This window comes from Pseudophryne corroboree, chromosome 11 (assembly GCF_028390025.1).
Source record: "Pseudophryne corroboree isolate aPseCor3 chromosome 11, aPseCor3.hap2, whole genome shotgun sequence".
In the NCBI taxonomy this organism is placed as follows: Eukaryota; Metazoa; Chordata; class Amphibia; order Anura; family Myobatrachidae; genus Pseudophryne; species Pseudophryne corroboree.
Genome location: NC_086454.1, coordinates 249,743,880 through 249,764,891, shown reverse-complemented (window position 1 = coordinate 249,764,891; position 21,012 = coordinate 249,743,880). Strand labels below are relative to the sequence as shown.

Sequence of the window (21,012 nt, the reverse complement as noted above, 5' to 3'; positions counted from 1 at the left end):
CTATGTAGTGGACAAGTCTCTTGTGAGCTAAACCTGATTATGACATCACATCAATGTAGCAAAGCTGAAACTATTGTATGCCTACAGAGTATAGACTGAGAGAGAAGTGTCTTTTCCTATGAATTGCAGGCTAAAATGGACTTGCATCCCCTACTTTCAAAGGGAGTAACTGTATAGTAAGTGAGATAGATAGACCGATATCATGTAAGCTTCCTGGCCATGACCGACCAGTAGAGGATAACAGAAAAAGGTTTTTAATTGAAATGACTATCTTTTTTGCAAAGTGGTATTGTAGTCTTTGTTTCAGCTGAGACAAAAATAAATCTTTTTATCTGCTTCTTATTTAGGGTTTTATGTTAGCTTGATAACATGTAGCACATAATCTCTGTGGCCAATGACACAGACGCATCTCGAGACCTCACCCTGACATGTTTCTGGGTGTATTTTCAGCTCCAATTTTGCCTGCAGATTCAAGAAGTTAGTCCTCGTTAGTATAGTGGTGAGTATCCCCGCCTGTCACGCGGGAGACCGGGGTTCGATTCCCCGACGGGGAGAACATTGCAAGTTTTTATCAGGTTCAGAGATTCGTTGCTCAAGGTTATGGAGAATCAAAGTCCGAATCCAATTGTAGCGTGAAAAATATACCACTTGATTTTGAGAGCATAAGAAAGAACCAGAAACACCAATTGCATAGCCTCATTTTTAGTTTGGGTATCACCCCTTGCTTTTATCTAGCATGGCATGTACTGTTTTTGTGCATTACAATATTTGCATATCATCCTCTTACAATTGGCTCATGCTGTAACACAGGAGACAGCTATGTAGTGGACAAGTCTCTTGTGAGCTAAACCTGATTATGACATCACATCAATGTAGCAAAGCTGAAACTATTGTATGCCTATAGACTGAGAGAGAAGTGTCTTTTCCTATGAATTGCAGGCTAAAATGGACTTGCATCCCCTACTTTCAAAGGGAGTAACTGTATAGTAAGTGAGATAGAAAGACCGATATCATGTAAGCTTCCTGGCCATGACCGACCAGTAGAGGATAACAGAAAAAGGTTTTTAATTGAAATAACTATCTTTTTTGCAAAGTGGTATTGTAGTCTTTGTTTCAGCTGAGACAAAAATAAATCTTTTTATCTGCTTCTTATTTAGGGTTTTATGTTAGCTTGATAACATGTAGCACATAATCTCTGTGGCCAATGACACAGACGCATCTCGAGACCTCACCCTGACATGTTTCTGGGTGTATTTTCAGCTCCAATTTTGCCTGCAGATCCAAGAAGTTAGTCCTCGTTAGTATAGTGGTGAGTATCCCCGCCTGTCACGCGGGAGACCGGGGTTCGATTCCCAGACGGGGAGAACATTGCAAGTTTTTATCAGGTTCAGAGATTCGTTGCTCAAGGTTATGGAGAATCAAAGTCCGAATCCAATTGTAGTGTGAAAAATATACCACTTGATTTTGAGAGCATAAGAAAGAACCAGAAACACCAATTGCATAGCCTCGTTTTTAGTTTGGGTATCACCCCTTGCTTTTATCTAGCATGGCATGTACTGTTTTTGTGCATTACAATATTTGCATATCATCCTCTTACAATTGGCTCATGCTGTAACACAGGAGACAGCTATGTAGTGGACAAGTCTCTTGTGAGCTAAACCTGATTATGACATCACATCAATGTAGCAAAGCTGAAACTATTGTATGCCTACAGAGTATAGACTGAGAGAGAAGTGTCTTTTCCTATGAATTGCAGGCTAAAATGGACTTGCATCCCCTACTTTCAAAGGGAGTAACTGTATAGTAAGTGAGATAGATAGACCGATATCATGTAAGCTTCCTGGCCATGACCGACCAGTAGAGGATAACAGAAAAAGGTTTTTAATTGAAATAACTATCTTTTTTGCAAAGTGGTATTGTAGTCTTTGTTTCAGCTGAGACAAAAATAAATCTGTTTATCTGCTTCTTATTTAGGGTTTTATGTTAGCTTGATAACATGTAGCACATAATCTCTGTGGCCAATGACACAGACGCATCTCGAGACCTCACCCTGACATGTTTCTGGGTGTATTTTCAGCTCCAATTTTGCCTGCAGATCCAAGAAGTTAGTCCTCGTTAGTATAGTGGTGAGTATCCCCGCCTGTCACGCGGGAGACCGGGGTTCGATTCCCAGACGGGGAGAACATTGCAAGTTTTTATCAGGTTCAGAGATTCGTTGCTCAAGGTTATGGAGAATCAAAGTCCGAATCCAATTGTAGTGTGAAAAATATACCACTTGATTTTGAGAGCATAAGAAAGAACCAGAAACACCAATTGCATAGCCTCGTTTTTAGTTTGGGTATCACCCCTTGCTTTTATCTAGCATGGCATGTACTGTTTTTGTGCATTACAATATTTGCATATCATCCTCTTACAATTGGCTCATGCTGTAACACAGGAGACAGCTATGTAGTGGACAAGTCTCTTGTGAGCTAAACCTGATTATGACATCACATCAATGTAGCAAAGCTGAAACTATTGTATGCCTACAGAGTATAGACTGAGAGAGAAGTGTCTTTTCCTATGAATTGCAGGCTAAAATGGACTTGCATCCCCTACTTTCAAAGGGAGTAACTGTATAGTAAGTGAGATAGATAGACCGATATCATGTAAGCTTCCTGGCCATGACCGACCAGTAGAGGATAACAGAAAAAGGTTTTTAATTGAAATGACTATCTTTTTTGCAAAGTGGTATTGTAGTCTTTGTTTCAGCTGAGACAAAAATAAATCTTTTTATCTGCTTCTTATTTAGGGTTTTATGTTAGCTTGATAACATGTAGCACATAATCTCTGTGGCCAATGACACAGACGCATCTCGAGACCTCACCCTGACATGTTTCTGGGTGTATTTTCAGCTCCAATTTTGCCTGCAGATTCAAGAAGTTAGTCCTCGTTAGTATAGTGGTGAGTATCCCCGCCTGTCACGCGGGAGACCGGGGTTCGATTCCCCGACGGGGAGAACATTGCAAGTTTTTATCAGGTTCAGAGATTCGTTGCTCAAGGTTATGGAGAATCAAAGTCCGAATCCAATTGTAGCGTGAAAAATATACCACTTGATTTTGAGAGCATAAGAAAGAACCAGAAACACCAATTGCATAGCCTCATTTTTAGTTTGGGTATCACCCCTTGCTTTTATCTAGCATGGCATGTACTGTTTTTGTGCATTACAATATTTGCATATCATCCTCTTACAATTGGCTCATGCTGTAACACAGGAGACAGCTATGTAGTGGACAAGTCTCTTGTGAGCTAAACCTGATTATGACATCACATCAATGTAGCAAAGCTGAAACTATTGTATGCCTATAGACTGAGAGAGAAGTGTCTTTTCCTATGAATTGCAGGCTAAAATGGACTTGCATCCCCTACTTTCAAAGGGAGTAACTGTATAGTAAGTGAGATAGAAAGACCGATATCATGTAAGCTTCCTGGCCATGACCGACCAGTAGAGGATAACAGAAAAAGGTTTTTAATTGAAATAACTATCTTTTTTGCAAAGTGGTATTGTAGTCTTTGTTTCAGCTGAGACAAAAATAAATCTTTTTATCTGCTTCTTATTTAGGGTTTTATGTTAGCTTGATAACATGTAGCACATAATCTCTGTGGCCAATGACACAGACGCATCTCGAGACCTCACCCTGACATGTTTCTGGGTGTATTTTCAGCTCCAATTTTGCCTGCAGATCCAAGAAGTTAGTCCTCGTTAGTATAGTGGTGAGTATCCCCGCCTGTCACGCGGGAGACCGGGGTTCGATTCCCAGACGGGGAGAACATTGCAAGTTTTTATCAGGTTCAGAGATTCGTTGCTCAAGGTTATGGAGAATCAAAGTCCGAATCCAATTGTAGTGTGAAAAATATACCACTTGATTTTGAGAGCATAAGAAAGAACCAGAAACACCAATTGCATAGCCTCGTTTTTAGTTTGGGTATCACCCCTTGCTTTTATCTAGCATGGCATGTACTGTTTTTGTGCATTACAATATTTGCATATCATCCTCTTACAATTGGCTCATGCTGTAACACAGGAGACAGCTATGTAGTGGACAAGTCTCTTGTGAGCTAAACCTGATTATGACATCACATCAATGTAGCAAAGCTGAAACTATTGTATGCCTACAGAGTATAGACTGAGAGAGAAGTGTCTTTTCCTATGAATTGCAGGCTAAAATGGACTTGCATCCCCTACTTTCAAAGGGAGTAACTGTATAGTAAGTGAGATAGATAGACCGATATCATGTAAGCTTCCTGGCCATGACCGACCAGTAGAGGATAACAGAAAAAGGTTTTTAATTGAAATAACTATCTTTTTTGCAAAGTGGTATTGTAGTCTTTGTTTCAGCTGAGACAAAAATAAATCTGTTTATCTGCTTCTTATTTAGGGTTTTATGTTAGCTTGATAACATGTAGCACATAATCTCTGTGGCCAATGACACAGACGCATCTCGAGACCTCACCCTGACATGTTTCTGGGTGTATTTTCAGCTCCAATTTTGCCTGCAGATTCAAGAAGTTAGTCCTCGTTAGTATAGTGGTGAGTATCCCCGCCTGTCACGCGGGAGACCGGGGTTCGATTCCCCGACGGGGAGAACATTGCAAGTTTTTATCAGGTTCAGAGATTCGTTGCTCAAGGTTATGGAGAATCAAAGTCCGAATCCAATTGTAGTGTGAAAAATATACCACTTGATTTTGAGAGCATAAGAAAGAACCAGAAACACCAATTGCATAGCCTCGTTTTTAGTTTGGGTATCACCCCTTGCTTTTATCTAGCATGGCATGTACTGTTTTTGTGCATTACAATATTTGCATATCATCCTCTTACAATTGGCTCATGCTGTAACACAGGAGACAGCTATGTAGTGGACAAGTCTCTTGTGAGCTAAACCTGATTATGACATCACATCAATGTAGCAAAGCTGAAACTATTGTATGCCTACAGAGTATAGACTGAGAGAGAAGTGTCTTTTCCTATGAATTGCAGGCTAAAATGGACTTGCATCCCCTACTTTCAAAGGGAGTAACTGTATAGTAAGTGAGATAGATAGACCGATATCATGTAAGCTTCCTGGCCATGACCGACCAGTAGAGGATAACAGAAAAAGGTTTTTAATTGAAATGACTATCTTTTTTGCAAAGTGGTATTGTAGTCTTTGTTTCAGCTGAGACAAAAATAAATCTTTTTATCTGCTTCTTATTTAGGGTTTTATGTTAGCTTGATAACATGTAGCACATAATCTCTGTGGCCAATGACACAGACGCATCTCGAGACCTCACCCTGACATGTTTCTGGGTGTATTTTCAGCTCCAATTTTGCCTGCAGATTCAAGAAGTTAGTCCTCGTTAGTATAGTGGTGAGTATCCCCGCCTGTCACGCGGGAGACCGGGGTTCGATTCCCCGACGGGGAGAACATTGCAAGTTTTTATCAGGTTCAGAGATTCGTTGCTCAAGGTTATGGAGAATCAAAGTCCGAATCCAATTGTAGCGTGAAAAATATACCACTTGATTTTGAGAGCATAAGAAAGAACCAGAAACACCAATTGCATAGCCTCATTTTTAGTTTGGGTATCACCCCTTGCTTTTATCTAGCATGGCATGTACTGTTTTTGTGCATTACAATATTTGCATATCATCCTCTTACAATTGGCTCATGCTGTAACACAGGAGACAGCTATGTAGTGGACAAGTCTCTTGTGAGCTAAACCTGATTATGACATCACATCAATGTAGCAAAGCTGAAACTATTGTATGCCTATAGACTGAGAGAGAAGTGTCTTTTCCTATGAATTGCAGGCTAAAATGGACTTGCATCCCCTACTTTCAAAGGGAGTAACTGTATAGTAAGTGAGATAGAAAGACCGATATCATGTAAGCTTCCTGGCCATGACCGACCAGTAGAGGATAACAGAAAAAGGTTTTTAATTGAAATAACTATCTTTTTTGCAAAGTGGTATTGTAGTCTTTGTTTCAGCTGAGACAAAAATAAATCTTTTTATCTGCTTCTTATTTAGGGTTTTATGTTAGCTTGATAACATGTAGCACATAATCTCTGTGGCCAATGACACAGACGCATCTCGAGACCTCACCCTGACATGTTTCTGGGTGTATTTTCAGCTCCAATTTTGCCTGCAGATCCAAGAAGTTAGTCCTCGTTAGTATAGTGGTGAGTATCCCCGCCTGTCACGCGGGAGACCGGGGTTCGATTCCCAGACGGGGAGAACATTGCAAGTTTTTATCAGGTTCAGAGATTCGTTGCTCAAGGTTATGGAGAATCAAAGTCCGAATCCAATTGTAGTGTGAAAAATATACCACTTGATTTTGAGAGCATAAGAAAGAACCAGAAACACCAATTGCATAGCCTCGTTTTTAGTTTGGGTATCACCCCTTGCTTTTATCTAGCATGGCATGTACTGTTTTTGTGCATTACAATATTTGCATATCATCCTCTTACAATTGGCTCATGCTGTAACACAGGAGACAGCTATGTAGTGGACAAGTCTCTTGTGAGCTAAACCTGATTATGACATCACATCAATGTAGCAAAGCTGAAACTATTGTATGCCTACAGAGTATAGACTGAGAGAGAAGTGTCTTTTCCTATGAATTGCAGGCTAAAATGGACTTGCATCCCCTACTTTCAAAGGGAGTAACTGTATAGTAAGTGAGATAGATAGACCGATATCATGTAAGCTTCCTGGCCATGACCGACCAGTAGAGGATAACAGAAAAAGGTTTTTAATTGAAATAACTATCTTTTTTGCAAAGTGGTATTGTAGTCTTTGTTTCAGCTGAGACAAAAATAAATCTGTTTATCTGCTTCTTATTTAGGGTTTTATGTTAGCTTGATAACATGTAGCACATAATCTCTGTGGCCAATGACACAGACGCATCTCGAGACCTCACCCTGACATGTTTCTGGGTGTATTTTCAGCTCCAATTTTGCCTGCAGATCCAAGAAGTTAGTCCTCGTTAGTATAGTGGTGAGTATCCCCGCCTGTCACGCGGGAGACCGGGGTTCGATTCCCAGACGGGGAGAACATTGCAAGTTTTTATCAGGTTCAGAGATTCGTTGCTCAAGGTTATGGAGAATCAAAGTCCGAATCCAATTGTAGTGTGAAAAATATACCACTTGATTTTGAGAGCATAAGAAAGAACCAGAAACACCAATTGCATAGCCTCGTTTTTAGTTTGGGTATCACCCCTTGCTTTTATCTAGCATGGCATGTACTGTTTTTGTGCATTACAATATTTGCATATCATCCTCTTACAATTGGCTCATGCTGTAACACAGGAGACAGCTATGTAGTGGACAAGTCTCTTGTGAGCTAAACCTGATTATGACATCACATCAATGTAGCAAAGCTGAAACTATTGTATGCCTACAGAGTATAGACTGAGAGAGAAGTGTCTTTTCCTATGAATTGCAGGCTAAAATGGACTTGCATCCCCTACTTTCAAAGGGAGTAACTGTATAGTAAGTGAGATAGATAGACCGATATCATGTAAGCTTCCTGGCCATGACCGACCAGTAGAGGATAACAGAAAAAGGTTTTTAATTGAAATGACTATCTTTTTTGCAAAGTGGTATTGTAGTCTTTGTTTCTGCTGAGACAAAAATAAATCTTTTTATCTGCTTCTTATTTAGGGTTTTATGTTAGCTTGATAACATGTAGCACATAATCTCTGTGGCCAATGACACAGACGCATCTCGAGACCTCACCCTGACATGTTTCTGGGTGTATTTTCAGCTCCAATTTTGCCTGCAGATTCAAGAAGTTAGTCCTCGTTAGTATAGTGGTGAGTATCCCCGCCTGTCACGCGGGAGACCGGGGTTCGATTCCCCGACGGGGAGAACATTGCAAGTTTTTATCAGGTTCAGAGATTCGTTGCTCAAGGTTATGGAGAATCAAAGTCCGAATCCAATTGTAGCGTGAAAAATATACCACTTGATTTTGAGAGCATAAGAAAGAACCAGAAACACCAATTGCATAGCCTCATTTTTAGTTTGGGTATCACCCCTTGCTTTTATCTAGCATGGCATGTACTGTTTTTGTGCATTACAATATTTGCATATCATCCTCTTACAATTGGCTCATGCTGTAACACAGGAGACAGCTATGTAGTGGACAAGTCTCTTGTGAGCTAAACCTGATTATGACATCACATCAATGTAGCAAAGCTGAAACTATTGTATGCCTATAGACTGAGAGAGAAGTGTCTTTTCCTATGAATTGCAGGCTAAAATGGACTTGCATCCCCTACTTTCAAAGGGAGTAACTGTATAGTAAGTGAGATAGAAAGACCGATATCATGTAAGCTTCCTGGCCATGACCGACCAGTAGAGGATAACAGAAAAAGGTTTTTAATTGAAATAACTATCTTTTTTGCAAAGTGGTATTGTAGTCTTTGTTTCAGCTGAGACAAAAATAAATCTTTTTATCTGCTTCTTATTTAGGGTTTTATGTTAGCTTGATAACATGTAGCACATAATCTCTGTGGCCAATGACACAGACGCATCTCGAGACCTCACCCTGACATGTTTCTGGGTGTATTTTCAGCTCCAATTTTGCCTGCAGATCCAAGAAGTTAGTCCTCGTTAGTATAGTGGTGAGTATCCCCGCCTGTCACGCGGGAGACCGGGGTTCGATTCCCCGACGGGGAGAACATTGCAAGTTTTTATCAGGTTCAGAGATTCGTTGCTCAAGGTTATGGAGAATCAAAGTCCGAATCCAATTGTAGTGTGAAAAATATACCACTTGATTTTGAGAGCATAAGAAAGAACCAGAAACACCAATTGCATAGCCTCGTTTTTAGTTTGGGTATCACCCCTTGCTTTTATCTAGCATGGCATGTACTGTTTTTGTGCATTACAATATTTGCATATCATCCTCTTACAATTGGCTCATGCTGTAACACAGGAGACAGCTATGTAGTGGACAAGTCTCTTGTGAGCTAAACCTGATTATGACATCACATCAATGTAGCAAAGCTGAAACTATTGTATGCCTACAGAGTATAGACTGAGAGAGAAGTGTCTTTTCCTATGAATTGCAGGCTAAAATGGACTTGCATCCCCTACTTTCAAAGGGAGTAACTGTATAGTAAGTGAGATAGATAGACCGATATCATGTAAGCTTCCTGGCCATGACCGACCAGTAGAGGATAACAGAAAAAGGTTTTTAATTGAAATAACTATCTTTTTTGCAAAGTGGTATTGTAGTCTTTGTTTCAGCTGAGACAAAAATAAATCTGTTTATCTGCTTCTTATTTAGGGTTTTATGTTAGCTTGATAACATGTAGCACATAATCTCTGTGGCCAATGACACAGACGCATCTCGAGACCTCACCCTGACATGTTTCTGGGTGTATTTTCAGCTCCAATTTTGCCTGCAGATTCAAGAAGTTAGTCCTCGTTAGTATAGTGGTGAGTATCCCCGCCTGTCACGCGGGAGACCGGGGTTCGATTCCCCGACGGGGAGAACATTGCAAGTTTTTATCAGGTTCAGAGATTCGTTGCTCAAGGTTATGGAGAATCAAAGTCCGAATCCAATTGTAGCGTGAAAAATATACCACTTGATTTTGAGAGCATAAGAAAGAACCAGAAACACCAATTGCATAGCCTCATTTTTAGTTTGGGTATCACCCCTTGCTTTTATCTAGCATGGCATGTACTGTTTTTGTGCATTACAATATTTGCATATCATCCTCTTACAATTGGCTCATGCTGTAACACAGGAGACAGCTATGTAGTGGACAAGTCTCTTGTGAGCTAAACCTGGTTATGACATCACATCAATGTAGCAAAGCTGAAACTATTGTATGCCTATAGACTGAGAGAGAAGTGTCTTTTCCTATGAATTGCAGGCTAAAATGGACTTGCATCCCCTACTTTCAAAGGGAGTAACTGTATAGTAAGTGAGATAGATAGACCGATATCATGTAAGCTTCCTGGCCATGACCGACCAGTAGAGGATAACAGAAAAAGGTTTTTAATTGAAATAACTATCTTTTTTGCAAAGTGGTATTGTAGTCTTTGTTTCAGCTGAGACAAAAATAAATCTTTTTATCTGCTTCTTATTTAGGGTTTTATGTTAGCTTGATAACATGTAGCACATAATCTCTGTGGCCAATGACACAGACGCATCTCGAGACCTCACCCTGACATGTTTCTGGGTGTATTTTCAGCTCCAATTTTGCCTGCAGATCCAAGAAGTTAGTCCTCGTTAGTATAGTGGTGAGTATCCCCGCCTGTCACGCGGGAGACCGGGGTTCGATTCCCAGACGGGGAGAACATTGCAAGTTTTTATCAGGTTCAGAGATTCGTTGCTCAAGGTTATGGAGAATCAAAGTCCGAATCCAATTGTAGTGTGAAAAATATACCACTTGATTTTGAGAGCATAAGAAAGAACCAGAAACACCAATTGCATAGCCTCGTTTTTAGTTTGGGTATCACCCCTTGCTTTTATCTAGCATGGCATGTACTGTTTTTGTGCATTACAATATTTGCATATCATCCTCTTACAATTGGCTCATGCTGTAACACAGGAGACAGCTATGTAGTGGACAAGTCTCTTGTGAGCTAAACCTGATTATGACATCACATCAATGTAGCAAAGCTGAAACTATTGTATGCCTACAGAGTATAGACTGAGAGAGAAGTGTCTTTTCCTATGAATTGCAGGCTAAAATGGACTTGCATCCCCTACTTTCAAAGGGAGTAACTGTATAGTAAGTGAGATAGATAGACCGATATCATGTAAGCTTCCTGGCCATGACCGACCAGTAGAGGATAACAGAAAAAGGTTTTTAATTGAAATAACTATCTTTTTTGCAAAGTGGTATTGTAGTCTTTGTTTCAGCTGAGACAAAAATAAATCTGTTTATCTGCTTCTTATTTAGGGTTTTATGTTAGCTTGATAACATGTAGCACATAATCTCTGTGGCCAATGACACAGACGCATCTCGAGACCTCACCCTGACATATTTCTGGGTGTATTTTCAGCTCCAATTTTGCCTGCAGATCCAAGAAGTTAGTCCTCGTTAGTATAGTGGTGAGTATCCCCGCCTGTCACGCGGGAGACCGGGGTTCGATTCCCAGACGGGGAGAACATTGCAAGTTTTTATCAGGTTCAGAGATTCGTTGCTCAAGGTTATGGAGAATCAAAGTCCGAATCCAATTGTAGTGTGAAAAATATACCACTTGATTTTGAGAGCATAAGAAAGAACCAGAAACACCAATTGCATAGCCTCGTTTTTAGTTTGGGTATCACCCCTTGCTTTTATCTAGCATGGCATGTACTGTTTTTGTGCATTACAATATTTGCATATCATCCTCTTACAATTGGCTCATGCTGTAACACAGGAGACAGCTATGTAGTGGACAAGTCTCTTGTGAGCTAAACCTGATTATGACATCACATCAATGTAGCAAAGCTGAAACTATTGTATGCCTACAGAGTATAGACTGAGAGAGAAGTGTCTTTTCCTATGAATTGCAGGCTAAAATGGACTTGCATCCCCTACTTTCAAAGGGAGTAACTGTATAGTAAGTGAGATAGATAGACCGATATCATGTAAGCTTCCTGGCCATGACCGACCAGTAGAGGATAACAGAAAAAGGTTTTTAATTGAAATGACTATCTTTTTTGCAAAGTGGTATTGTAGTCTTTGTTTCAGCTGAGACAAAAATAAATCTTTTTATCTGCTTCTTATTTAGGGTTTTATGTTAGCTTGATAACATGTAGCACATAATCTCTGTGGCCAATGACACAGACGCATCTCGAGACCTCACCCTGACATGTTTCTGGGTGTATTTTCAGCTCCAATTTTGCCTGCAGATTCAAGAAGTTAGTCCTCGTTAGTATAGTGGTGAGTATCCCCGCCTGTCACGCGGGAGACCGGGGTTCGATTCCCCGACGGGGAGAACATTGCAAGTTTTTATCAGGTTCAGAGATTCGTTGCTCAAGGTTATGGAGAATCAAAGTCCGAATCCAATTGTAGCGTGAAAAATATACCACTTGATTTTGAGAGCATAAGAAAGAACCAGAAACACCAATTGCATAGCCTCATTTTTAGTTTGGGTATCACCCCTTGCTTTTATCTAGCATGGCATGTACTGTTTTTGTGCATTACAATATTTGCATATCATCCTCTTACAATTGGCTCATGCTGTAACACAGGAGACAGCTATGTAGTGGACAAGTCTCTTGTGAGCTAAACCTGATTATGACATCACATCAATGTAGCAAAGCTGAAACTATTGTATGCCTATAGACTGAGAGAGAAGTGTCTTTTCCTATGAATTGCAGGCTAAAATGGACTTGCATCCCCTACTTTCAAAGGGAGTAACTGTATAGTAAGTGAGATAGAAAGACCGATATCATGTAAGCTTCCTGGCCATGACCGACCAGTAGAGGATAACAGAAAAAGGTTTTTAATTGAAATAACTATCTTTTTTGCAAAGTGGTATTGTAGTCTTTGTTTCAGCTGAGACAAAAATAAATCTTTTTATCTGCTTCTTATTTAGGGTTTTATGTTAGCTTGATAACATGTAGCACATAATCTCTGTGGCCAATGACACAGACGCATCTCGAGACCTCACCCTGACATGTTTCTGGGTGTATTTTCAGCTCCAATTTTGCCTGCAGATCCAAGAAGTTAGTCCTCGTTAGTATAGTGGTGAGTATCCCCGCCTGTCACGCGGGAGACCGGGGTTCGATTCCCAGACGGGGAGAACATTGCAAGTTTTTATCAGGTTCAGAGATTCGTTGCTCAAGGTTATGGAGAATCAAAGTCCGAATCCAATTGTAGTGTGAAAAATATACCACTTGATTTTGAGAGCATAAGAAAGAACCAGAAACACCAATTGCATAGCCTCGTTTTTAGTTTGGGTATCACCCCTTGCTTTTATCTAGCATGGCATGTACTGTTTTTGTGCATTACAATATTTGCATATCATCCTCTTACAATTGGCTCATGCTGTAACACAGGAGACAGCTATGTAGTGGACAAGTCTCTTGTGAGCTAAACCTGATTATGACATCACATCAATGTAGCAAAGCTGAAACTATTGTATGCCTACAGAGTATAGACTGAGAGAGAAGTGTCTTTTCCTATGAATTGCAGGCTAAAATGGACTTGCATCCCCTACTTTCAAAGGGAGTAACTGTATAGTAAGTGAGATAGATAGACCGATATCATGTAAGCTTCCTGGCCATGACCGACCAGTAGAGGATAACAGAAAAAGGTTTTTAATTGAAATAACTATCTTTTTTGCAAAGTGGTATTGTAGTCTTTGTTTCAGCTGAGACAAAAATAAATCTGTTTATCTGCTTCTTATTTAGGGTTTTATGTTAGCTTGATAACATGTAGCACATAATCTCTGTGGCCAATGACACAGACGCATCTCGAGACCTCACCCTGACATGTTTCTGGGTGTATTTTCAGCTCCAATTTTGCCTGCAGATCCAAGAAGTTAGTCCTCGTTAGTATAGTGGTGAGTATCCCCGCCTGTCACGCGGGAGACCGGGGTTCGATTCCCAGACGGGGAGAACATTGCAAGTTTTTATCAGGTTCAGAGATTCGTTGCTCAAGGTTATGGAGAATCAAAGTCCGAATCCAATTGTAGTGTGAAAAATATACCACTTGATTTTGAGAGCATAAGAAAGAACCAGAAACACCAATTGCATAGCCTCGTTTTTAGTTTGGGTATCACCCCTTGCTTTTATCTAGCATGGCATGTACTGTTTTTGTGCATTACAATATTTGCATATCATCCTCTTACAATTGGCTCATGCTGTAACACAGGAGACAGCTATGTAGTGGACAAGTCTCTTGTGAGCTAAACCTGATTATGACATCACATCAATGTAGCAAAGCTGAAACTATTGTATGCCTACAGAGTATAGACTGAGAGAGAAGTGTCTTTTCCTATGAATTGCAGGCTAAAATGGACTTGCATCCCCTACTTTCAAAGGGAGTAACTGTATAGTAAGTGAGATAGATAGACCGATATCATGTAAGCTTCCTGGCCATGACCGACCAGTAGAGGATAACAGAAAAAGGTTTTTAATTGAAATGACTATCTTTTTTGCAAAGTGGTATTGTAGTCTTTGTTTCAGCTGAGACAAAAATAAATCTTTTTATCTGCTTCTTATTTAGGGTTTTATGTTAGCTTGATAACATGTAGCACATAATCTCTGTGGCCAATGACACAGACGCATCTCGAGACCTCACCCTGACATGTTTCTGGGTGTATTTTCAGCTCCAATTTTGCCTGCAGATTCAAGAAGTTAGTCCTCGTTAGTATAGTGGTGAGTATCCCCGCCTGTCACGCGGGAGACCGGGGTTCGATTCCCCGACGGGGAGAACATTGCAAGTTTTTATCAGGTTCAGAGATTCGTTGCTCAAGGTTATGGAGAATCAAAGTCCGAATCCAATTGTAGCGTGAAAAATATACCACTTGATTTTGAGAGCATAAGAAAGAACCAGAAACACCAATTGCATAGCCTCATTTTTAGTTTGGGTATCACCCCTTGCTTTTATCTAGCATGGCATGTACTGTTTTTGTGCATTACAATATTTGCATATCATCCTCTTACAATTGGCTCATGCTGTAACACAGGAGACAGCTATGTAGTGGACAAGTCTCTTGTGAGCTAAACCTGATTATGACATCACATCAATGTAGCAAAGCTGAAACTATTGTATGCCTATAGACTGAGAGAGAAGTGTCTTTTCCTATGAATTGCAGGCTAAAATGGACTTGCATCCCCTACTTTCAAAGGGAGTAACTGTATAGTAAGTGAGATAGAAAGACCGATATCATGTAAGCTTCCTGGCCATGACCGACCAGTAGAGGATAACAGAAAAAGGTTTTTAATTGAAATAACTATCTTTTTTGCAAAGTGGTATTGTAGTCTTTGTTTCAGCTGAGACAAAAATAAATCTTTTTATCTGCTTCTTATTTAGGGTTTTATGTTAGCTTGATAACATGTAGCACATAATCTCTGTGGCCAATGACACAGACGCATCTCGAGACCTCACCCTGACATGTTTCTGGGTGTATTTTCAGCTCCAATTTTGCCTGCAGATCCAAGAAGTTAGTCCTCGTTAGTATAGTGGTGAGTATCCCCGCCTGTCACGCGGGAGACCGGGGTTCGATTCCCCGACGGGGAGAACATTGCAAGTTTTTATCAGGTTCAGAGATTCGTTGCTCAAGGTTATGGAGAATCAAAGTCCGAATCCAATTGTAGTGTGAAAAATATACCACTTGATTTTGAGAGCATAAGAAAGAACCAGAAACACCAATTGCATAGCCTCGTTTTTAGTTTGGGTATCACCCCTTGCTTTTATCTAGCATGGCATGTACTGTTTTTGTGCATTACAATATTTGCATATCATCCTCTTACAATTGGCTCATGCTGTAACACAGGAGACAGCTATGTAGTGGACAAGTCTCTTGTGAGCTAAACCTGATTATGACATCACATCAATGTAGCAAAGCTGAAACTATTGTATGCCTACAGAGTATAGACTGAGAGAGAAGTGTCTTTTCCTATGAATTGCAGGCTAAAATGGACTTGCATCCCCTACTTTCAAAGGGAGTAACTGTATAGTAAGTGAGATAGAAAGACCGATATCATGTAAGCTTCCTGGCCATGACCGACCAGTAGAGGATAACAGAAAAAGGTTTTTAATTGAAATAACTATCTTTTTTGCAAAGTGGTATTGTAGTCTTTGTTTCAGCTGAGACAAAAATAAATCTTTTTATCTGCTTCTTATTTAGGGTTTTATGTTAGCTTGATAACATGTAGCACATAATCTCTGTGGCCAATGACACAGACGCATCTCGAGACCTCACCCTGACATGTTTCTGGGTGTATTTTCAGCTCCAATTTTGCCTGCAGATCCAAGAAGTTAGTCCTCGTTAGTATAGTGGTGAGTATCCCCGCCTGTCACGCGGGAGACCGGGGTTCGATTCCCAGACGGGGAGAACATTGCAAGTTTTTATCAGGTTCAGAGATTCGTTGCTCAAGGTTATGGAGAATCAAAGTCCGAATCCAATTGTAGTGTGAAAAATATACCACTTGATTTTGAGAGCATAAGAAAGAACCAGAAACACCAATTGCATAGCCTCGTTTTTAGTTTGGGTATCACCCCTTGCTTTTATCTAGCATGGCATGTACTGTTTTTGTGCATTACAATATTTGCATATCATCCTCTTACAATTGGCTCATGCTGTAACACAGGAGACAGCTATGTAGTGGACAAGTCTCTTGTGAGCTAAACCTGATTATGACATCACATCAATGTAGCAAAGCTGAAACTATTGTATGCCTACAGAGTATAGACTGAGAGAGAAGTGTCTTTTCCTATGAATTGCAGGCTAAAATGGACTTGCATCCCCTACTTTCAAAGGGAGTAACTGTATAGTAAGTGAGATAGATAGACCGATATCATGTAAGCTTCCTGGCCATGACCGACCAGTAGAGGATAACAGAAAAAGGTTTTTAATTGAAATAACTATCTTTTTTGCAAAGTGGTATTGTAGTCTTTGTTTCAGCTGAGACAAAAATAAATCTGTTTATCTGCTTCTTATTTAGGGTTTTATGTTAGCTTGATAACATGTAGCACATAATCTCTGTGGCCAATGACACAGACGCATCTCGAGACCTCACCCTGACATGTTTCTGGGTGTATTTTCAGCTCCAATTTTGCCTGCAGATCCAAGAAGTTAGTCCTCGTTAGTATAGTGGTGAGTATCCCCGCCTGTCACGCGGGAGACCGGGGTTCGATTCCCAGACGGGGAGAACATTGCAAGTTTTTATCAGGTTCAGAGATTCGTTGCTCAAGGTTATGGAGAATCAAAGTCCGAATCCAATTGTAGTGTGAAAAATATACCACTTGATTTTGAGAGCATAAGAAAGAACCAGAAACACCAATTGCATAGCCTCGTTTTTAGTTTGGGTATCACCCCTTGCTTTTATCTAGCATGGCATGTACTGTTTTTGTGCATTACAATATTTGCATATCATCCTCTTACAATTGGCTCATGCTGTAACACAGGAGACAGCTATGTAGTGGACAAGTCTCTTGTGAGCTAAACCTGATTATGACATCACATCAATGTAGCAAAGCTGAAACTATTGTATGCCTACAGAGTATAGACTGAGAGAGAAGTGTCTTTTCCTATGAATTGCAGGCTAAAATGGACTTGCATCCCCTACTTTCAAAGGGAGTAACTGTATAGTAAGTGAGATAGATAGACCGATATCATGTAAGCTTCCTGGCCATGACCGACCAGTATAGGATAACAGAAAAAGGTTTTTAATTGAAATGACTATCTTTTTTGCAAAGTGGTATTGTAGTCTTTGTTTCAGCTGAGACAAAAATAAATCTTTTTATCTGCTTCTTATTTAGGGTTTTATGTTAGCTTGATAACATGTAGCACATAATCTCTGTGGCCAATGACACAGACGCATCTCGAGACCTCACCCTGACATGTTTCTGGGTGTATTTTCAGCTCCAATTTTGCCAGCAGATTCAAGAAGTTAGTCCTCGTTAGTATAGTGGTGAGTATCCCCGCCTGTCACGCGGGAGACCGGGGTTCGATTCCCCGACGGGGAGAACATTGCAAGTTTTTATCAGGTTCAGAGATTCGTTGCTCAAGGTTATGGAGAATCAAAGTCCGAATCCAATTGTAGCGTGAAAAATATACCACTTGATTTTGAGAGCATAAGAAAGAACCAGAAACACCAATTGCATAGCCTCATTTTTAGTTTGGGTATCACCCCTTGCTTTTATCTAGCATGGCATGTACTGTTTTTGTGCATTACAATATTTGCATATCATCCTCTTACAATTGGCTCATGCTGTAACACAGGAGACAGCTATGTAGTGGACAAGTCTCTTGTGAGCTAAACCTGATTATGACATCACATCAATGTAGCAAAGCTGAAACTATTGTATGCCTATAGACTGAGAGAGAAGTGTCTTTTCCTATGAATTGCAGGCTAAAATGGACTTGCATCCCCTACTTTCAAAGGGAGTAACTGTATAGTAAGTGAGATAGAAAGACCGATATCATGTAAGCTTCCTGGCCATGACCGACCAGTAGAGGATAACAGAAAAAGGTTTTTAATTGAAATAACTATCTTTTTTGCAAAGTGGTATTGTAGTCTTTGTTTCAGCTGAGACAAAAATAAATCTTTTTATCTGCTTCTTATTTAGGGTTTTATGTTAGCTTGATAACATGTAGCACATAATCTCTGTGGCCAATGACACAGACGCATCTCGAGACCTCACCCTGACATGTTTCTGGGTGTATTTTCAGCTCCAATTTTGCCTGCAGATCCAAGAAGTTAGTCCTCGTTAGTATAGTGGTGAGTATCCCCGCCTGTCACGCGGGAGACCGGGGTTCGATTCCCCGACGGGGAGAACATTGCAAGTTTTTATCAGGTTCAGAGATTCGTTGCTCAAGGTTATGGAGAATCAAAGTCCGAATCCAATTGTAGTGTGAAAAATATACCACTTGATTTTGAGAGCATAAGAAAGAACCAGAAACACCAATTGCATAGCCTCGTTTTTAGTTTGGGTATCACCCCTTGCTTTTATCTAGCATGGCATGTACTGTTTTTGTGCATTACAATATTTGCATATCATCCTCTTACAATTGGCTCATGCTGTAACACAGGAGACAGCTATGTAGTGGACAAGTCTCTTGTGAGCTAAACCTGATTATGACATCACATCAATGTAGCAAAGCTGAAACTATTGTATGCCTACAGAGTATAGACTGAGAGAGAAGTGTCTTTTCCTATGAATTGCAGGCTAAAATGGACTTGCATCCCCTACTTTCAAAGGGAGTAACTGTATAGTAAGTGAGATAGAAAGACCGATATCATGTAAGCTTCCTGGCCATGACCGACCAGTAGAGGATAACAGAAAAAGGTTTTTAATTGAAATAACTATCTTTTTTGCAAAGTGGTATTGTAGTCTTTGTTTCAGCTGAGACAAAAATAAATCTTTTTATCTGCTTCTTATTTAGGGTTTTATGTTAGCTTGATAACATGTAGCACATAATCTCTGTGGCCAATGACACAGACGCATCTCGAGACCTCACCCTGACATGTTTCTGGGTGTATTTTCAGCTCCAATTTTGCCTGCAGATCCAAGAAGTTAGTCCTCGTTAGTATAGTGGTGAGTATCCCCGCCTGTCACGCGGGAGACCGGGGTTCGATTCCCAGACGGGGAGAACATTGCAAGTTTTTATCAGGTTCAGAGATTCGTTGCTCAAGGTTATGGAGAATCAAAGTCCGAATCCAATTGTAGTGTGAAAAATATACCACTTGATTTTGAGAGCATAAGAAAGAACCAGAAACACCAATTGCATAGCCTCGTTTTTAGTTTGGGTATCACCCCTTGCTTTTATCTAGCATGGCATGTACTGTTTTTGTGCATTACAATATTTGCATATCATCCTCTTACAATTGGCTCATGCTGTAACACAGGAGACAGCTATGTAGTGGACAAGTCTCTTGTGAGCTAAACCTGATTATGACATCACATCAATGTAGCAAAGCTGAAACTATTGTATGCCTACAGAGTATAGACTGAGAGAGAAGTGTCTTTTCCTATGAATTGCAGGCTAAAATGGACTTGCATCCCCTACTTTCAAAGGGAGTAACTGTATAGTAAGTGAGATAGATAGACCGATATCATGTAAGCTTCCTGGCCATGACCGACCAGTAGAGGATAACAGAAAAAGGTTTTTAATTGAAATAACTATCTTTTTTGCAAAGTGGTATTGTAGTCTTTGTTTCAGCTGAGACAAAAATAAATCTGTTTATCTGCTTCTTATTTAGGGTTTTATGTTAGCTTGATAACATGTAGCACATAATCTCTGTGGCCAATGACACAGACGCATCTCGAGACCTCACCCTGACATGTTTCTGGGTGTATTTTCAGCTCCAATTTTGCCTGCAGATCCAAGAAGTTAGTCCTCGTTAGTATAGTGGTGAGTATCCCCGCCTGTCACGCGGGAGACCGGGGTTCGATTCCCAGACGGGGAGAACATTGCAAGTTTTTATCAGGTTCAGAGATTCGTTGCTCAAGGTTATGGAGAATCAAAGTCCGAATCCAATTGTAGTGTGAAAAATATACCACTTGATTTTGAGAGCATAAGAAAGAACCAGAAACACCAATTGCATAGCCTCGTTTTTAGTTTGGGTATCACCCCTTGCTTTTATCTAGCATGGCATGTACTGTTTTTGTGCATTACAATATTTGCATATCATCCTCTTACAATTGGCTCATGCTGTAACACAGGAGACAGCTATGTAGTGGACAAGTCTCTTGTGAGCTAAACCTGATTATGACATCACATCAATGTAGCAAAGCTGAAACTATTGTATGCCTACAGAGTATAGACTGAGAGAGAAGTGTCTTTTCCTATGAATTGCAGGCTAAAATGGACTTGCATCCCCTACTTTCAAAGGGAGTAACTGTATAGTAAGTGAGATAGATAGACCGATATCATGTAAGCTTCCTGGCCATGACCGACCAGTATAGGATAACAGAAAAAGGTTTTTAATTGAAATGACTATCTTTTTTGCAAAGTGGTATTGTAGTCTTTGTTTCAGCTGAGACAAAAATAAATCTTTTTATCTGCTTCTTATTTAGGGTTTTATGTTAGCTTGATAACATGTAGCACATAATCTCTGTGGCCAATGACACAGACGCATCTCGAGACCTCACCCTGACATGTTTCTGGGTGTATTTTCAGCTCCAATTTTGCCAGCAGATTCAAGAAGTTAGTCCTCGTTAGTATAGTGGTGAGTATCCCCGCCTGTCACGCGGGAGACCGGGGTTCGATTCCCCGACGGGGAGAACATTGCAAGTTTTTATCAGGTTCAGAGATTCGTTGCTCAAGGTTATGGAGAATCAAAGTCCGAATCCAATTGTAGCGTGAAAAATAT

General features: G+C 40.2%; 26 non-coding genes across 26 annotated transcripts; all 26 read left to right on the top strand.

Annotated features, from left to right (window-relative positions):
* Positions 1 to 482: 482 nt before the first annotated feature.
* TRNAD-GUC (transfer RNA aspartic acid (anticodon GUC)) lies at positions 483 to 554 on the top strand. The gene has a single exon. It is a non-coding gene; the product is annotated as a tRNA-Asp (tRNA).
* A 738-nt stretch (positions 555 to 1,292) lies between these two features.
* On the top strand, positions 1,293 to 1,364 carry TRNAD-GUC (transfer RNA aspartic acid (anticodon GUC)). Its single transcript has one exon. It is a non-coding gene; the product is annotated as a tRNA-Asp (tRNA).
* Positions 1,365 to 2,109: 745 nt separating this feature from the next.
* Positions 2,110 to 2,181, top strand: TRNAD-GUC (transfer RNA aspartic acid (anticodon GUC)). Its single transcript has one exon. It is a non-coding gene; the product is annotated as a tRNA-Asp (tRNA).
* Positions 2,182 to 2,926: 745 nt separating this feature from the next.
* On the top strand, positions 2,927 to 2,998 carry TRNAD-GUC (transfer RNA aspartic acid (anticodon GUC)). Its single transcript has one exon. It is a non-coding gene; the product is annotated as a tRNA-Asp (tRNA).
* Positions 2,999 to 3,736: 738 nt separating this feature from the next.
* On the top strand, positions 3,737 to 3,808 carry TRNAD-GUC (transfer RNA aspartic acid (anticodon GUC)). Its single transcript has one exon. It is a non-coding gene; the product is annotated as a tRNA-Asp (tRNA).
* A 745-nt stretch (positions 3,809 to 4,553) lies between these two features.
* TRNAD-GUC (transfer RNA aspartic acid (anticodon GUC)) lies at positions 4,554 to 4,625 on the top strand. The gene has a single exon. It is a non-coding gene; the product is annotated as a tRNA-Asp (tRNA).
* Positions 4,626 to 5,370: 745 nt separating this feature from the next.
* TRNAD-GUC (transfer RNA aspartic acid (anticodon GUC)) lies at positions 5,371 to 5,442 on the top strand. The gene has a single exon. It is a non-coding gene; the product is annotated as a tRNA-Asp (tRNA).
* Positions 5,443 to 6,180: 738 nt separating this feature from the next.
* On the top strand, positions 6,181 to 6,252 carry TRNAD-GUC (transfer RNA aspartic acid (anticodon GUC)). Its single transcript has one exon. It is a non-coding gene; the product is annotated as a tRNA-Asp (tRNA).
* A 745-nt stretch (positions 6,253 to 6,997) lies between these two features.
* Positions 6,998 to 7,069, top strand: TRNAD-GUC (transfer RNA aspartic acid (anticodon GUC)). Its single transcript has one exon. It is a non-coding gene; the product is annotated as a tRNA-Asp (tRNA).
* A 745-nt stretch (positions 7,070 to 7,814) lies between these two features.
* TRNAD-GUC (transfer RNA aspartic acid (anticodon GUC)) lies at positions 7,815 to 7,886 on the top strand. The gene has a single exon. It is a non-coding gene; the product is annotated as a tRNA-Asp (tRNA).
* A 738-nt stretch (positions 7,887 to 8,624) lies between these two features.
* On the top strand, positions 8,625 to 8,696 carry TRNAD-GUC (transfer RNA aspartic acid (anticodon GUC)). Its single transcript has one exon. It is a non-coding gene; the product is annotated as a tRNA-Asp (tRNA).
* A 745-nt stretch (positions 8,697 to 9,441) lies between these two features.
* TRNAD-GUC (transfer RNA aspartic acid (anticodon GUC)) lies at positions 9,442 to 9,513 on the top strand. The gene has a single exon. It is a non-coding gene; the product is annotated as a tRNA-Asp (tRNA).
* Positions 9,514 to 10,251: 738 nt separating this feature from the next.
* Positions 10,252 to 10,323, top strand: TRNAD-GUC (transfer RNA aspartic acid (anticodon GUC)). Its single transcript has one exon. It is a non-coding gene; the product is annotated as a tRNA-Asp (tRNA).
* Positions 10,324 to 11,068: 745 nt separating this feature from the next.
* On the top strand, positions 11,069 to 11,140 carry TRNAD-GUC (transfer RNA aspartic acid (anticodon GUC)). Its single transcript has one exon. It is a non-coding gene; the product is annotated as a tRNA-Asp (tRNA).
* A 745-nt stretch (positions 11,141 to 11,885) lies between these two features.
* Positions 11,886 to 11,957, top strand: TRNAD-GUC (transfer RNA aspartic acid (anticodon GUC)). The gene has a single exon. It is a non-coding gene; the product is annotated as a tRNA-Asp (tRNA).
* Positions 11,958 to 12,695: 738 nt separating this feature from the next.
* On the top strand, positions 12,696 to 12,767 carry TRNAD-GUC (transfer RNA aspartic acid (anticodon GUC)). The gene has a single exon. It is a non-coding gene; the product is annotated as a tRNA-Asp (tRNA).
* A 745-nt stretch (positions 12,768 to 13,512) lies between these two features.
* On the top strand, positions 13,513 to 13,584 carry TRNAD-GUC (transfer RNA aspartic acid (anticodon GUC)). Its single transcript has one exon. It is a non-coding gene; the product is annotated as a tRNA-Asp (tRNA).
* Positions 13,585 to 14,329: 745 nt separating this feature from the next.
* On the top strand, positions 14,330 to 14,401 carry TRNAD-GUC (transfer RNA aspartic acid (anticodon GUC)). The gene has a single exon. It is a non-coding gene; the product is annotated as a tRNA-Asp (tRNA).
* A 738-nt stretch (positions 14,402 to 15,139) lies between these two features.
* TRNAD-GUC (transfer RNA aspartic acid (anticodon GUC)) lies at positions 15,140 to 15,211 on the top strand. Its single transcript has one exon. It is a non-coding gene; the product is annotated as a tRNA-Asp (tRNA).
* A 745-nt stretch (positions 15,212 to 15,956) lies between these two features.
* On the top strand, positions 15,957 to 16,028 carry TRNAD-GUC (transfer RNA aspartic acid (anticodon GUC)). Its single transcript has one exon. It is a non-coding gene; the product is annotated as a tRNA-Asp (tRNA).
* A 745-nt stretch (positions 16,029 to 16,773) lies between these two features.
* TRNAD-GUC (transfer RNA aspartic acid (anticodon GUC)) lies at positions 16,774 to 16,845 on the top strand. Its single transcript has one exon. It is a non-coding gene; the product is annotated as a tRNA-Asp (tRNA).
* A 745-nt stretch (positions 16,846 to 17,590) lies between these two features.
* Positions 17,591 to 17,662, top strand: TRNAD-GUC (transfer RNA aspartic acid (anticodon GUC)). Its single transcript has one exon. It is a non-coding gene; the product is annotated as a tRNA-Asp (tRNA).
* Positions 17,663 to 18,400: 738 nt separating this feature from the next.
* Positions 18,401 to 18,472, top strand: TRNAD-GUC (transfer RNA aspartic acid (anticodon GUC)). Its single transcript has one exon. It is a non-coding gene; the product is annotated as a tRNA-Asp (tRNA).
* Positions 18,473 to 19,217: 745 nt separating this feature from the next.
* On the top strand, positions 19,218 to 19,289 carry TRNAD-GUC (transfer RNA aspartic acid (anticodon GUC)). The gene has a single exon. It is a non-coding gene; the product is annotated as a tRNA-Asp (tRNA).
* A 745-nt stretch (positions 19,290 to 20,034) lies between these two features.
* On the top strand, positions 20,035 to 20,106 carry TRNAD-GUC (transfer RNA aspartic acid (anticodon GUC)). Its single transcript has one exon. It is a non-coding gene; the product is annotated as a tRNA-Asp (tRNA).
* A 745-nt stretch (positions 20,107 to 20,851) lies between these two features.
* TRNAD-GUC (transfer RNA aspartic acid (anticodon GUC)) lies at positions 20,852 to 20,923 on the top strand. Its single transcript has one exon. It is a non-coding gene; the product is annotated as a tRNA-Asp (tRNA).
* Positions 20,924 to 21,012: the final 89 nt, after the last annotated feature.